Source organism: Nipponia nippon, unplaced genomic scaffold, assembly GCF_047370975.1.
Source record: "Nipponia nippon isolate SJK-2023a ecotype South Korea unplaced genomic scaffold, ASM4737097v1 scaffold_6, whole genome shotgun sequence".
NCBI lineage: Eukaryota > Metazoa > Chordata > Aves > Pelecaniformes > Threskiornithidae > Nipponia > Nipponia nippon.
Window position 1 is genome coordinate 17,390,060 of NW_028262380.1, and position 15,672 is coordinate 17,405,731.

At 41.9% G+C, this 15,672-nt stretch overlaps 1 long non-coding RNA gene across 1 annotated transcript; it reads right to left on the minus strand.

Annotated features, from left to right (window-relative positions):
* Positions 1 to 9,060: 9,060 nt before the first annotated feature.
* Positions 9,061 to 15,462, minus strand: LOC148051378 (uncharacterized). Its single transcript, XR_015699658.1, has 3 exons — positions 15,350 to 15,462; positions 9,314 to 9,417; positions 9,061 to 9,099 (listed from the first exon to the last, which is right to left on the minus strand). It is a non-coding gene; the product is annotated as an uncharacterized LOC148051378 (long non-coding RNA).
* Positions 15,463 to 15,672: the final 210 nt, after the last annotated feature.

Consider the following 15,672-nt stretch of genomic DNA (forward strand, 5'->3'; position numbering starts at 1 on the left):
CCTAACTGATACATTTCCCTGGATTTTCTTTCATTACTTACTCAAAACTGTAAGGTGGAGGTAAACTGGGGACCCTCACCTGTTTAGTGTCTGCCTACCAGTGGGGACTCAACCAGATGTAAGATGTCCTTCTGGAGAAGAGCCAGGCAGGACTTTGGAGCAGGGACCCTGGCTACGATTGAAATAGCTTCCAGGGCAGTTCTCAAATTTGTATTGGGCTGTTTTCATCCCAGTCACCAAAATTCAAGCTATTTAATGAAGAGCTTGAGCTCAGGCATATAGGATATGTGGGAATTTATTAATTCCTATGGTGGAAATATAGACTTCTCTATTCAGGTCCTGACCTTTAAGATGCATATATTTGCAGTGTTTAATTCTGCACTGCACATGTTCGTGGTAATGACTGAAGATCTGAATAAGCATTTTGAAGAGTATTTATTTGACATTAAGAGAAGCATTTTAATTTATCTTCAAATAGACCACAAGTGTACATCAGAGCAGTGTACATCTGTTCGGGGTAAGTTTGCATGGCTGAATGAGTATTTTGTAGTAAATAACCTACTTAATTGATTTAACCTTTCTCTGTTTGCATATTTTCTGAACATACTTTATCATTTTCTTGGATTAGTTGAAATTACTCTTTCAATAGGTTCTCTGAAGATCACCTGTAGATTGTTTACATTTGAAAGACTCACTATTCAAAATTAAAAATGTAAGATCTTTCTGAACATCACTTGCCACGTATCATTATTTCTATTCACAAGTTAGGAGAGATTTCTGATGAAACTGCTCCAAGCTACAAGTTTAAATCCACTTTGTGAATAGCGTCATTATTCTTTAACACTCCTGCCTGTGAACTCATCTGCAGGAATATTCAAAGAAAGTAAATAAAAAGAAGACAAACAGCCAAGACGCATTCACTGTTTTACTTGACTGAATATTCTTAGAAAATATTTAGAAGTATTGGCTCTGTTATTAGTTATATAAATATTCATACAAATCTGTCTATCAGATTGCCTCCCTGAAATTACTCAGGCTTTTTTAGGAACTTGGAGAGAAAAGTCTCTTAACAATATATTTCTGCACATTTTCCAGAAGTATAATAGACTGGATATGGCCTTATAAATTACAGACTTTCCCATACTCATCCAGTCATGGGGCCAAATCTCAAAGTTAACTTTAATGGGATTTTGGCTCAGCGAGGCTGGAGGAAGGGCAGCAGAATTTAGCCTATGATTTATACTGCTTTCAGAAATTGCTCAGTGAAAAAATACAGCAATGGTACTTATGTAGTACAGTTGCATGTAATTTATTTTCTGCATAACCCACATGAAATTTAATAAGATATAAAAAAGTCACTTTTTTGACTGAAGTCTTACAAATTCTAGCTCTAGTGAAAATAACTACTGGCTTCTCAAATGAGTTGATCAAGTAAGGTAAAAAAGTGGAAAACATCTATTCATTGCAGTGTGGTTTATTTGATTATTTTTATTTAAAAAAAGAGAATTGCATTTCATGAAACACACTAACATATGATAGAAATTAGGGAATGTGCTGTAGCCATGTTCTCAGCGGGGATGAAAAATGAGAATGCTCTGGCAGTCTAGGGAGACAGGGTTCAAACTCTAGGGCCAGGAGTTATATTAGTCTCCAGGATAAAAACACTGATTTTCATTAAAGACAGTGGTATCCACTGCCCTTAAAAAAAAAAAAAAAAGAAAAAAGTGGATTTAGGAGCTTCCTTTGTAGAATATCATAAGTTGGAACAATTACCATAAAAAAACCTTCGAAAGCTATCAGCTTTGGTAACTTTTTCATAGATTTTTATACACACTTGTGTGTGTTTGTCTGATGATCCCACACCAAGATAAAGTGGCAGTCAGATCCTGATGTACTCAATTCAAACAGTTTCGTGGTAAATAAATGGAATTCAGTGAATAATATTTTTTATGGATTTACTGAGGTAAACCTTAAAGCAAAGCAAAGCAAAACAAAAAAGCAAAGCAGAGAGCTGCATGTATCCACTGGGGATTTCATCCAGCCTGCCACCCAAAGAATAGCTGCCAGCCACAGGGGCTTTGCTGCACACCTAAAGAATTAGGCCTCCTTTGCAGAAGAAAACGATACAAAATTGGCAATTGTACATATAATTTTACTTAGGTCCAGTAGTAATTCTTCTTATGGAACCTGTATTTTGATTACAGACCTAGGGAATGTAAAACCAAACCAAAAATGCCTCAAATTTTAATTGCCAGCGGTTCGGTAAAACTTGTTCCATATAGCCACAGGGCTAATATGTGCTTGCTGTTCTCTACAAGTATAGCACAGCAGCTGAGAGACATTGGGTTTACATTTGGAGCAAGGACAACTCAGATTAGACATTGGGAATAGATTGCCTCGGGCATCTTCAATGCTGGAGGTCTGTAAGAAGGAATTAGATAAATATTTGTCAGAAATGCAATAGATATGGCTAATCCTGCCTTGATGCAAATGGCTGGACCCCCAGCAGCTTTCCCAGACTTACGATTTAAAAGACAAAGCTATGCGTTTAAAGCTACGCGTTCAAAGCTACAGCTTAGGTCAAAGCTGTATATTCAATAAACAATAATCAGAAACTCTTCACTGTTATATTCTTTTGACACCTAAAATTAGTCCAAAACAAAGATTTTAATTGTACTGTTCAGGTTTTTAATTTGACCTAAAACTTGCATTTCCCTATAAGTAAATACAAAGTTAATCACAAATTCTGTATTTTTCTTTTGAACAGAGATGCCGTTGCCTTATGCTCAGAGGTCTATACTAAACATTTAGAATTCCACTAAGGGCAAAATCTTCCCCTTGCATGCAGTGTTCTCAGAAATGAGGTCAGGCATTTCTCAATCCCTGGCAAGAAAACTTTCTGACTCATTACTCCACCACAAAGCATCCAGAATTTCCCCTTGGGTCCCAGTCAAATTGTTCAAATGCTTTGGAAAAATATATCTTTGACATCCCAAGAAAGGGAATATAAAAAAGATGTCCTCATAGCATGAAAGGATTAGAGTCCTCTTAGATTTGAAGCAGAATGTCTTGCAGTTTCCAAGCTATTATTATTTATTAATTCATGCAATGGGTTTCACAAGCACTGAAGTACTTTACAGAATTACAAACTCTACTGTAAAAACATGGATGTGAAAGTCCTGTTGTTATAGACACTGCTGACACGTGACCAGTTTTCTCGTAGGACCCAGAAATTGTCAGAAATCATCCCTAATTTGGCATGGGAATGACTGATCTCCCCCTGCCTGACTGCTGGGGACTTCCAAATTCCCCGGAGCGTCTTGGCCCTGAGTTTAAGACATCAGGTGCTCTCTTCAAGCACTTCGAAGGCCTCCTGCATTTTCACTTAATGATTGATCCTATATGCTTCTGTCCCAAAACTAATGCAGCTCATCCAAGTCTGCCAAGCAGTACCTGGTCTTCTGGGAGGTCTGGGGTCCCTTTCTGAATCATGAAGCCTCTCATTCCTTTTCTTTATGACTAGCCAAGATCTGAGCTGGGCCTGTCCATTGCAAAAGCTTGTTGATGAATTTTCACTCCATCCCTCCTTCCACACTCAGACTCCGGCAGGTTGGACAGGACCTCTGAAGGTCCCCTGGTCCAGGCCCTGCTCAGAGTGGGTCCAACCATAAGTCTTACCTTCTATTTTTCCTGGAAGCCTGACTTAAATACTAGCTTTGTCCACTTTGTCTACTTTCATTTTTTGGTTGCTAATACATTGTTTATAGAAAGACTCCTTAAAGACTTCTTGTGGACAGAAATGGACTAGCGTCTCCCATGGTCATAACCAAGAAAGCAGGTAACTGGCACTGCTGTCCAGATATGTCTTTAGAGAGCCTGTATACTCTGAGAATGGCTTACACAAGAGGCGTCAAGAAAAAGACTGTGAGGACTCAGGGCTGGTGGGGAGGAAAGATAAATGGCAACACTGAGTTGGTGATGGAATTCATATTCCTACATTGTGTTTCCATCTCAAGCAAAGGGGAAAAATAAGGTAAACAAGGGCCACTCTCACTGTGTTGGACTGGAGAAAAATGGAAACATACCCCTCAATAAAATGGCAATACTAGAAAAAGTTAATAAACATGGAACATTTTTGTTAGTGAGAAAGCAGGCAAGATCTCCTGCCCTGTGAGGTGCCACAAAGCAGCCTTAAGTCAAGACAGCTGGCAAGGAGCAGCTTTTCCTGAGAAGGGAAGCCCTTGTCTGTGTACATGGCTGACCACCGTCTCCCTTCTTCTGTCCCCTCTGAATTGCTCCTATAACCTCTAACACTGACTTTGGTACTGGAAGGACAAGGATAAAGTGTTTGTAAGATCCCCAGGGGGTCCCAGACACCAGACAAGCCTCTTCAGAAGCATTCATACACCTAAATGGTGACGCTTCTGTTTAAGCTTGAATTAAGTAAATAAATATACTATATCAATTAGATCAATTAGAAATGCAGAATTGTGCTTACACAATCAGCTGTTTCTGAGCCATATTTAACAAGGCATAAGACAGAAGAAAAATAGCATCTCTTTGCTTCTTGCACAGGACTTGTCCTGGAGCTGGAGAGCCCAAGGACTGGAGGGCTTCAGGGTGGCTTAACACCATTTCATGCCTCTATCCCCACACGCTGCAAAGGCCAAGCCCTCCGTACATGCCTCTGCTACTGCCTCCTCCAGTAACCACATCATGCAATCTTGTCTGGAAATTTCTCTCTCTGACAAAAAGAAAGCTTTTCACCCCATTTATTCCATACTGGAAACCAGTAACAGAAAATCATTTGTTTAGGGCATGATTATATATCAAGGGCAAGTGGTAACAGGCTGCTTTAGAGAAGGTGAAGTGTCATGTTAACATATTATATTCTAATATTAATAATTTGATTTAATATTTAATATTTCCTTTTTGTGTTTAGATAAGAATTCAGCAAGCTTTCTCAATCATCTCCCACACTTCAGTTTCTTGAATATTGTGTGCCCTGTCCCTTACAGCACTTATTCACACATTAGGAAAATATTGACATGGTGTCATTATCCTATTTGTGCAAAGGTCTCATCTGCTGTTGACACGTCTGTTCCTTTAATCAGCCGTAAGAGTGCGGATGTGTCGTACAATCAGTGACAGACATTTATGAGCCTGACCCGGTAGCTCTTAAGTATGTACAGCTCCCATTGATTGAAGAGGGAGTTTTATATGTTTAAGGGCAGCAGGATCAGAGCAGTTCAAGAAAATGATCCCTGCCTGCATTCATGGAGGACAAAGTGAAAACTCCTGACTTTCAAACAAAGCTTCACTTACTGGGACGTCCTACACCACGTTTTTTATCACTTTTTGCCTTTATATAGCCAATGATTATCCTAATTAAGAAAGTGCTTGACTTGGTTTTCATTCAGGGTGGCAAAAAAACTCTTTTTTGGTTTTTTTCAGTGTACTACACAGTGGTTCCTGGGAACTCAACCCCTTCCAGGTTTCCAGGATCAGGCCCTAACTGATCTCATTTCAGGAAATCTTGAGATTAGAAAAACTGACTTTCTGCCAGAAAATGAGATGCATAGATTTTGTTGCTTAGACCAAAAAGATTAGGCCCACCCTCCAGAGCTTCCTGATCAGTTAAAGATGTGCCTCTTCAAGACTCTTCTATTGCAAAGCAGCATTCATGTTTTCCCCCCTTTTTACTGTTCTATGTTTGTCATTAACAAAACCTGGCATATATTTGCTTTCTCTTTCTGAAAGAGCTTTTTTCCTTATTTAAAAAAGTTTAAAAGTCTGCCCATTACCCCTCACTAGCACAGAGTTGCAGATCAGGGAGCCAAGCGATTGTAATCCAGCCAGTAACTCACCGAGCTCCTGAGCAGACAAGTCAGACAAAGCCCTCACTGTGAGCTACGCTGGTATCCATTTCTGAAGCAAGGCTTGCGGGGGAAAGCCATAAAAACTGGAGTATTGAACTGTTACGCATTGCAGCTTCTTCCCCTACTCTTGCAAAAGAGGTTGTTCTTATACCGGACACTGCAGAAGACAGTAGTGGGCGTTTGCGGGGCTCCTAGCGACTTTTATAGCTATTGAGAACTTTCAGAAATTTGTATGAGAATGAAATCTCACCAATTTATTACTATCCTAGTTTTGCTACCTCGTGATAAATGCATGGGCCATACCACAGGGCAGACATGTTACATGTTGTTTGTGTTAAAATGGCAGGGATATTCCTCCCACCTTCGGCAGCAAACTGAGGCGCTTAAGTTAAAAGCCTCATTTTCCACTTCTTACCTGAGCAATGGATTCAGGTAGACATCTCTGGGGGGGCTCCATAGGTTTTTGTGTGGGCTGAATCAGCTAATAGGAAAGCCTCTGTCTCCTGCCTAATGAAGACAGCTTTGCCTCCTATCTTATTTTTGGTGAGCGACTGAATACTTGAAGCTCTTCCCCCACATCCAGACTGGGTTCAGAAGTTTTGCAATGCTGAAGCAAACTAAGGGAGGAAACGGGGCAGATAACGATGAAGGAGCGTCAAATAACAGGCTTGCATATACTGTACCGAACGCGGACTTTCTGGAGGCTGTATTTTATTTTTATGGGGTGTGTGTGTGTAATCTAGACTTCATTTAGCTTTTAAACTGCCAGTGAAAGGACAAATCAGGGAGCAACTTCAAGTACACATTCAACTTGGGCTCATCTCACCTTCAGCACTGTTTTGGTGCTTTGTTGCTACGTTTTAAGAAAACTACCCTAAGAATGATTTCAGGGCATAAAGCTTAGATTTGGAAGTGAAATTTCTCAAAGGTTTGGAGTATGTGAAGTGAAAAATGTGCTTCTGCCTGTTCTGGAGGTGAGGAAGGAGAGCAGTTCAAATGTAGACCTCCGTTTTCTGCACGTCCTGGCATAGTCAGGGATCTGGGTTTTCATTTAGCCCCGCACACCTCTGTTCAGCTGCTCTCTTCTCTCCTGGGCATGCAAGGAATGGAAGGGTTGAGGGGGAGAGGAATTTATTTCATTAACAAATGGAGAGATTTTAAATTTTTTTCTGAAGCGTCACAAAAGTAGAAAATGAATGGAGGAAACAGTCATTATGATATCTTGTCATTTCTACTCTGCCTTTCCTCCAGCCCTCATAGGCTGTACTGACGTGCAGCTATCTGCAAAACTGTAAGGTATGAATCATCTCACACATTGCCGAGGTGAAACCTGGCAACTATTTAATGGCACCGCTGCAACACTATGGAACATTTTAAGACAGGAAATTAAGAATACCTGAGCCAACTACAGCCACGGGGGGAAGTTTAGATGGACAGAATTTAATTACCCGTGTTGGAATTTGGCCAGGACACCAAAACTTACACCCCAGCCCTCCTGTAAAGTGCCATCAGACCTTTAATACTAACAACTGGTCAAAACATCAGCTTTAGATCTGCTTGAAACGAGAACAGCACTAAAAGTCATCTAAGACCTGCTGAGGTATTCATTTGCTACTGACTGACAGGAAAGGGTACAACATACTGAATCACGCAAACCTGCTATAGCACAACAAGAAAAATACCTTTCCTAGTAGCACTAGAAGCTTTTCTTCTCTAGAGGTAGCTTAATATTTTTAGGACAATTCGGTGTATTTTCAGAAATGCATCGAGTGACTTGGTAAAAAAACCCAACGTATTTCATTATCTTGGAAGTAAAAATATCCTTGTGCTCCCCTTGCAGAGCCCCCAGATATACTTCAGTGCTCAGCCTCTTGTTTATTGCCATTTGTAGCTTGGAAAAGAGACACACTATAGTGAATAACTGTGTGTTGACTTTAAAGAGAAGATTAAAGCCTGAAAGTCTACACTTTTTCACTTCTCACATTATTTTTCTAAAGAAAGCTGTATACTATTTAATGTTTATTTGTGGTGAAGATGAAAAATTCTGTGGTTTATCTTTTCTAGAAGAGTAGGATTTCTACAAATCACAGTTCTTGAAATTCCTTAGGCTGAGGAATTATGTCAGCCCTGAAAAGCATGGGTTCATTATTCACATCGTGTTACTCTGTTGACATAATTCCCTAACAGACTGGGACATGAGGTGTCCCAGTTTGATACTTCAACCTCCAGTCACTGCTCTTGCCTTCTCTAAATAGTAAACACTTTTGTGTCTGAGTTCCTGTTTTAAAAATCCTTTGAGCAGTATATCTATATAAAAATCTGGGTTAGCTGTGGGCCACCAGCAATTTATCAAGCAGTATTAGTTATGTCTGTGGGATATTTTTCATTATCTGAGGATTATTAATAGAGACACTATATACATAGTGATTATTCGTTGACTAATAATTGAGATAATATCGATATGAAGCCTATTTTCATTAACACCTTAGTAAAGAGACTATGATTGTGAACGGTATTTTTTCCCTCCAATTTGCAATCAAAAGTTATTTAATAGTAAAACCAGTCTTTACTTATAACAGAGGTTGCGGACTTTGGGAGTTGGCAGAGCCAGCTGCTGGGCTGCTGGGAGCCAGACTCTTTTTGATCTTCATATTGAATGGTTTCCTTTGATCACCTAGACAATAGATCATAAAAGAACAGAGCTTTTACCCATATCTCCCTAAATTTGCAGGTAAATAATGAGATGGTCTGAACTGAGGCTGGAGTGTAAGATTTTTAACAAACAATTCTCCCCTTTGAAGTAGACTTAGTAAAATTAGCATATAAATGAGCAACGCTGCTACATAAGGACATGTGGCTGAAGAAGAGGGATAATTGGACTGAGGGGGTTAGTATCGAAATGAGGTCGTTTGCTAAATGACCAGCAGTTAGACTACAGGTGTGTTCATTTTGTCAGTCAGAGATGAGATTTGAACAATGGGGTATACTCAAGTTGGGGACCCCTGGCTGGCGGGGGCAAGGACTGGAGCTTTGTAGCTGGCCTGGAAAGCGCACAGTTGGGTGGGAGGCAAGGCAGACATAGACCGTGTCTCTGTAGGAAGAGGTATCCTAACCGATGCTGTAAAATCAGGCCGTGGTCCATTACATGGATATTTGTCTCTATCATCTTCAAGTATGCAATGTTCATCCATAAGTCTCTTCAGAGCTCCGTTTGCCATGCCTGTGAAGAAGGACCATTATGCTGAAATACCTGCACCAGTGGTTGCTGCCAGGGGCTGCATGGGCTGAACTCACTGAACTCGAAAAGCCAGAACAAGGGTTTAGCGTGGTGGTAGCAGGTTAACATCAGGATCTTTGAGCCTCACAGCTTTTCGTTTCACCAAAATCAGTGGAATTACCTACCCCAGTGGGAAACCATTACCATTACAGGGTACCTTGGACTCTCTTCTCTCTGCGTGGCCGGAACCAAAATGACCTTGTCCTTCCACGGCAGGGACACATGGCTGGAGCTCTCTGAGTAGCGGTGCTTCCTAATTCACTAAATGAAAAAGAAGTTAAATTAAGTAATATGTTTTTGAGTCAGCTTTCAACAAAAATTTCTTAGTGTGCTTGAAAGAATCATACTCAGTTCACTGGGACTTCCTTCTTTATTCACTTTACCAAAAAACAAACTTGAGATTGACAGGGGACAGTAGATGGAAGGGAGCGTGATCCCAGTGGCACCTGAATAGCCAACAGGATAGTGTTTTCTGTATAGTACAAAACCCAAGCTCAGGTCCCTGCTGTGACTGATTTAGAGGAAAGACATGGACTAAGTTTCTGCCGAGAGAGTCAGAATCCTCTGGAGCTACTTGCTTTCCTCTGGCCCAGGTACTACTGAGATCATCTTTGCCCGTCAACAGGAGATGAGATCACCCTCCCTCCAGTGTAACCCTCATGTAACACGGGAGGCTGAGGACCAAATCCAGCTCTTTTACATCTTAAGCGAGTGTTAAGGGCAACATTTTTGCCAAGATACAATTGACATTTCAGTCTCTTGTGAATGCAACCTGAAAAAAGATGTTCTGTACATCAGATTTTCCCCCATCATAATTCTCCTTTGCTGTCCTTGGAGACCTGTTAGGACAGGACTCTGTACTACTGGTGAGTGCAGCATCCCTCTGGGATCCTTCGCTCGCTGCTGGAGCACAGTCAGAGGCTTTTTCAGGAGGTGAAGATGGGCACAGTGGGCTGCAGCAGCCAACAGGGAGGAGCCAAGCATCGGCTCTGACGTGGATGTCTGAAGCAAGAAGAGGGCTTGGGGAGGGTTTGTGGAGGTGCCTGAGGTTGGGGAGCTCTGGGTGGGTTTGGACAAGGAGAGTTTCACGCAAAGCTTTAGAAAGAGAGGTGTGGGATGGCAGTGGCTGGGAGTTCTCCAGCTGGGACCTGGGCATGTTCATGAGAAGGGGTGTGGAGGATTGTAATGGATGGCTTTGGAAATAGGAGCTGTGGCACAGGAGAGGGGGAGAGCTGGGGCAAGGGCTGGGGCAGGAGAGCGGTGGGCACCAAAGGAAATGCATTTATTAAACACCTTTGACTTAGACGTTGGGTTTGGGGCAAGAGGATCTCCTGCCCCTTTTCCTCTTCCCTCCTTTTTTTTTTTTCTTTTTTTTTTTTTGCTGCTGGCAACAGGGGTAGCCTGGCCCAACTAAACAGAGCTGATTTGTGTCGGAAAAATCGATATGAACTTGTTCTGCACTTCTGAAATCTTTCTGTCCTCACCTCTTATATTTATTAGTTCAAAGTGATTCACCAAAAGTTGACCTGAATTCTCAAACTACTTTTCTTCTGGCAAATAAACTCTTCACTAAAAACATATGTGCCCGTCACTACACTAAATGCATGCAGTCTATTTCCTTGCTGTTTGGCTGATGGCTGGCCCCTTCCCAGCAGTGCAGAGGAGATGGAAAGCATTAAGAAAAGCCCTGAATATTGCTGGCTGAATAGTCTGCAAAAAAAGGATAGGGATGATAGGAATGAAATCCCAGCACTGTTAAGCGGCACTTGGAAGATTTTGCCACAAAGTTTCTATTAAAAAAAAATAAAAAAAAATTTCAATGGAAGTCACACAAATAAAAACCGTGCACAGCACTTTGAAACCACACCAGTGTGCCTCCATAAATGCATGGGATTTTTAAAATAAATAAATAAATAAATGGCTCTTAGTTGTAGGCAATGCACTTTAATGGCTCAGCTCAGTATGGAATAACCTCATGAATATACATTCCAGAGCTGGTCTCTCCATCACGTGGAGGAAGGGGGCAGACAGAGCTGCAGATAGAGAGGCACAGCATCTGCTAAGGCATCGCTGCCTGGCCACTGCTCTAGCTCACCTACCATCCCTCCTGAGCCTGTTACGCGCTGGGACCGAAGCCAGCCTTGTGCTGACGTGCTTCTCTGAAATCTGCAGGCAGAAAGGCCGGGTAAGGGGATCACTTTTATGAAAGCAGGAAGGTGGCAGAGAAGCTGATTGTGGAGCTGTTGTTCAACAACCCCCTCGGTACAAGATGTAGGGGCCCTCGACGAAGCTACCGGGTCGGTTCAAAGCATTTTAAATAGCAAACGGGGTGAAGAGGCAGAGAGTAACGATGGCTTCAAAAAGGGACTGAACTATGCTGCGCCAATAGCCTGGTTTGGAGACATCAGCAAGAAGATTTGTGTAAGGGTCTACCTGTCCTTAGGCTAATGCAGTAGCATTAGAAAAAGGGTGTATTGCCTCTAAATGCATTTCCCAGCACAAAAGGGCAGGCTGGTGGCTCGGGCAGGTGGCAGGGCGGAACGGGGAGTTTCCATTCAGTGGGGTATGAGGTGTTTTAATGAGGGGTTTGAATCAGGCAGCACCTGCTCTTGGAGCTTCCCTAGAACCCAAAACACATCTCAAGGGATGATGAAGAGCGGAACAGAAAGAGAGCTTTTTTTTTCCCCGTACAGGGGGATCCATTTGGTGGTACAGGGAGGGAAATGTTTCACTAGGAAACAGGAATAATCATCAAGAAAATATATGAGAAACAGAGAAATCACAGGCTGAAGTAGGCTTAGTAGGAAAACAACTGGGGGTTTGAAAAATTACCAGAAAAGTGATATTCTCAAGAGTGCAAGCAATAGCACAGGCTCCACTGAAAATGGGGTTAGTTTTGGAAATTAACATCACATCTGTCTAGTGCCAATAATCCTTGTCCATTTTAAAATGGAGCTCACGCCACAAGATATCTGCTATAAATAATCAAATACATTATAACCTGGACATATCCTCTACATCGAATAATCCCGCTATAAAAACTGAGAATAAAGGAATTTGCTGGATGACTAGCACTTAAGAAATTGTTCCCTGGTGGGTTATTTGCAGCCTATTCTCTACTTCAGTAGGAGTTTATGTTGAATAACTCACAGCTGTGGAAATACCTGCACAATGGAATTTAATACTGCTAATAAAGGGACCCAAATTGGCACAGCTCCACTCAAGACTCACTAATGTTAAGACATACAAGTGTCTTGGGTCACGTAAAAGGCTGAGTGGCTTCAGCGCAGAACTGGGGATGCTCAGGTGGAGGGGGTGGTACCGGCTGACGAAGGATGGGATGGGGGCAGCTAAGGAGACAGGCAGCCCTGTGCTGCAGGGGCTCTGTGCACCATGCTCCTCACCAGGGCGCTGTGAGCTTCCAACGAGTAACCACGGGCCTGCCACGAGGCCGGCTAGCTCTGAAGCCTTCCATCTTTGTACAGAAAGTGGGGTCCTCAACATAGTCCTTCTGTGGGAATTTTAGGAAACTGGGGTGGTTTTTTAGGAATAACAAAAAGGAAGAAGGACTCAGTCCTGCTTGCTGCGCTGTATACACAGAAAACGCCATAGAGCCACCCAGGTGCACAATGGCCGTGTACAGCCAGGGTTGTTCACCTCTGGTCACTTCTAAAGCACCAGCTGCCAGAAGAGCTTCCCAAGATGCACACTTGTAACTGGAAAGGCAGAGCTGACAACTCTTTATGATTTTTTTTTATTTATTGCGACTCTCCTGGATTAGTCTATTTTCAAATATTGAAGGGAATTGGGGAAGGGAGGAGAGGAGGAAGATGGAATATCTGATACTTTGGGTGATCTATATAATTCGTATGTCCTTCAAGCTACCTCTCTGCAATGTTTACAAGCGTATTTCTGTAGAGAGCTGGGCAGGACATGATCTATGTAATTCACTCCACAGCATCAGGGCTTAGTCAGGAGCCTTGAGAAGAGAACCTCATCAGCCCACCCCTGGCTAGATCAGAGGTGCTTATATCTGATATTTGACTTTTAGCTCCAGCATTTTATTAACTGCTTGTTTTAAATCACAACCAAATTTGTAGTGCTTGTAGCTGCATGAAAATAAAATCTGGGAAAACAATTATCGAAGTATAAGTTAAAATTTCAATACCTGGAAGGAACCGAAAGAAAAAGTGCATTCAAACCAAACAAAAAGGTTTAGTTTAAGGAAATAAAATTTTAAAAATCATGAGTTTGAGGATCATTATTTCTGTATGCCTATTCTAGGTGCTTCACAGCAGCCTGCAGTCACATAGGTAGGCGTTTTGCAGGGAAAGTCAAACAACCGCAAACCTTCCCACCAGGGAGGCGCTGGCCTGGAGGAGATCGCAAGGTACTCGGGTGGAGGGCGAGGCGTAGGTGGACGGGCAGAACAGTCCCAGAAAAGCTGTGACTGCAGCCAGGCCTTTGATGTCACAAAACAACTTTACTGATTTCGAGGTTGGACTGTCCATGGGTTTTGTTTCTTTTACCTCTAAGGTTATTTCAAATTAATCCATCTGTTAATCAGTTAAAGAAAATTGTTGCAGTTAAGAAACCAGAGCAGTTTTGACACTGACGTGCATTATCACAGATTATTAAAAAATAAGTGAATAAAAAAATAAAGTAAAATAAATTTTCCATTTCCCTTTCAAGTCTTGACCTTGCAGCTATGTGCCCGCCCTGGTACCTGGCGGTGCCTGCATGAGGCCCATCTCTGGAAGGTTTCCTTCATTACTGATTGCAATTTTGTTCCCTGCTATATGGGCTTTTCTTGGAAACCGCCGTCTTGTAGATTGCCACTTGCTGAAGTGTCAGACTGTTGGAAGGCAATTACTATACAGACCACTCCCTCCTTCCCCAACAGTTCCCCTCCCTACTTGAGAACTGGCTATGCCACGGGTCTCACAATAAAAATCATAGGACTTGACAAGTCTGTTTCCATTTTAAAAGCCCACATCCCACTATTACATGGTCTTGAGCTTAAAAATATTGCCTCCCTGTGGAGTGCCACTGTTCAATCACTCATTATAAACTGGTCATTAGTATTATTTTTTCCCCCCTTCAGAGGAATGCAGCTGGTATCTACAGTAAAGTCAAATCCTGCTGTGCGAAATTTATGAGTTAGGCCCTTCTCAAGGGAGTTCTGACTTCAAAAAAAAAAAGGCGGGGTATTTAAAAATAATACCTTTTCTGAGGGAAAGAAGGCTGATTTAGGTTATATTTTTCTGAGGCCTTAGGCTGAAATAACAGCCAAAGTTGGAAATTTGCTAGACAAAGCCAACTTGAAACTCCCTGTCCCTGTTGACACAAAGGCAAGCAGAGGAGATAGCTGTGATATGCAAAAATGAAATCGCATTGCTCCTACAAAGCTCGGTAACCACAATAAAGGTTCTTGATCACTGTCCAGGGACACCTTAGCTATGATCCCAGCTCCTATAAATTGAGCGTCTGTAGCACGTCACACCTGATTCACAGCAGAGGAGCTGGTGATTTACGCACAGAGACAGTCATAGAGCTGCTGAAAAACCTGTATGAAAAGATAGCTGTCTCAGTTGCTCACCTTTTATCATCACCCTTTGGAACATGAGTTTAACCCAGAGAGGAGATTTCGAAGAAAACAGCCAAAAATTCCCTCTCAAAATGGAGTTTACAGTCAGACACAAGCCCCAGTATCCATCGCAGTCCCTAAGTTTCACACCTTCTGTCTGCTGAATTTGATCTCTCTTGGCAACCCAGGAGCAATCCACCTTGGTTTTGATGGGTTTGTCTATGTGGAGTACAAGTGAATCCTGCGTTTTGTTTTACACATAGCCAGAAGAAGGTGGAAAGTTAAAAACTTGGGGCAAAACAGCAAAAAAATTTTCAAAAGCTATCAAAGAGAGATGAAAGAAAATTGAATGGAAAAAAAACCCTCAACCCAGCATCTGAAAGCACCAAACAGTTCTTAAAAGCTTTTTCCAGTACTCAGACCCCCCAAGAGATCACTCAGGGAGGATAAAACTTTATGGGATGAAATGAGAGTTGCAATCAAACACGATAAGGAGGGTTAAATGCCTGCTTCGTATCAAGCATTTGCTAAAACATCTCCTAATGCACTTACAAAGGAGACGCTAGCCTCATATGTTATAGCTGCTCAATACAAAATTGTACATACCATCTCAAATGAGTTCAGAGTTGTTGAGACAGAGCTATTAATTAAACTAGGGCAATACACAACTTGAGGATCTCCAGAGATCAGACAGAATTCCTTTTAACATAATATAAAATACAGCTCCCCCTTGCCTTGCCCTGCCCTGCCCTCTTCATGCCACCTTCCAACTAGCAAGATCCTAGACACCTGACAAGTATTTATACCATAGAGCATTGTACCAATTAAAAAAAAAAAAGCCCAAACACCAGCAAAAAAAAACCCTCATAAAATCCCCACAACCACACACAGAAAGAAGATAAAAACAACCTGAAGAATTTTGGACTCCA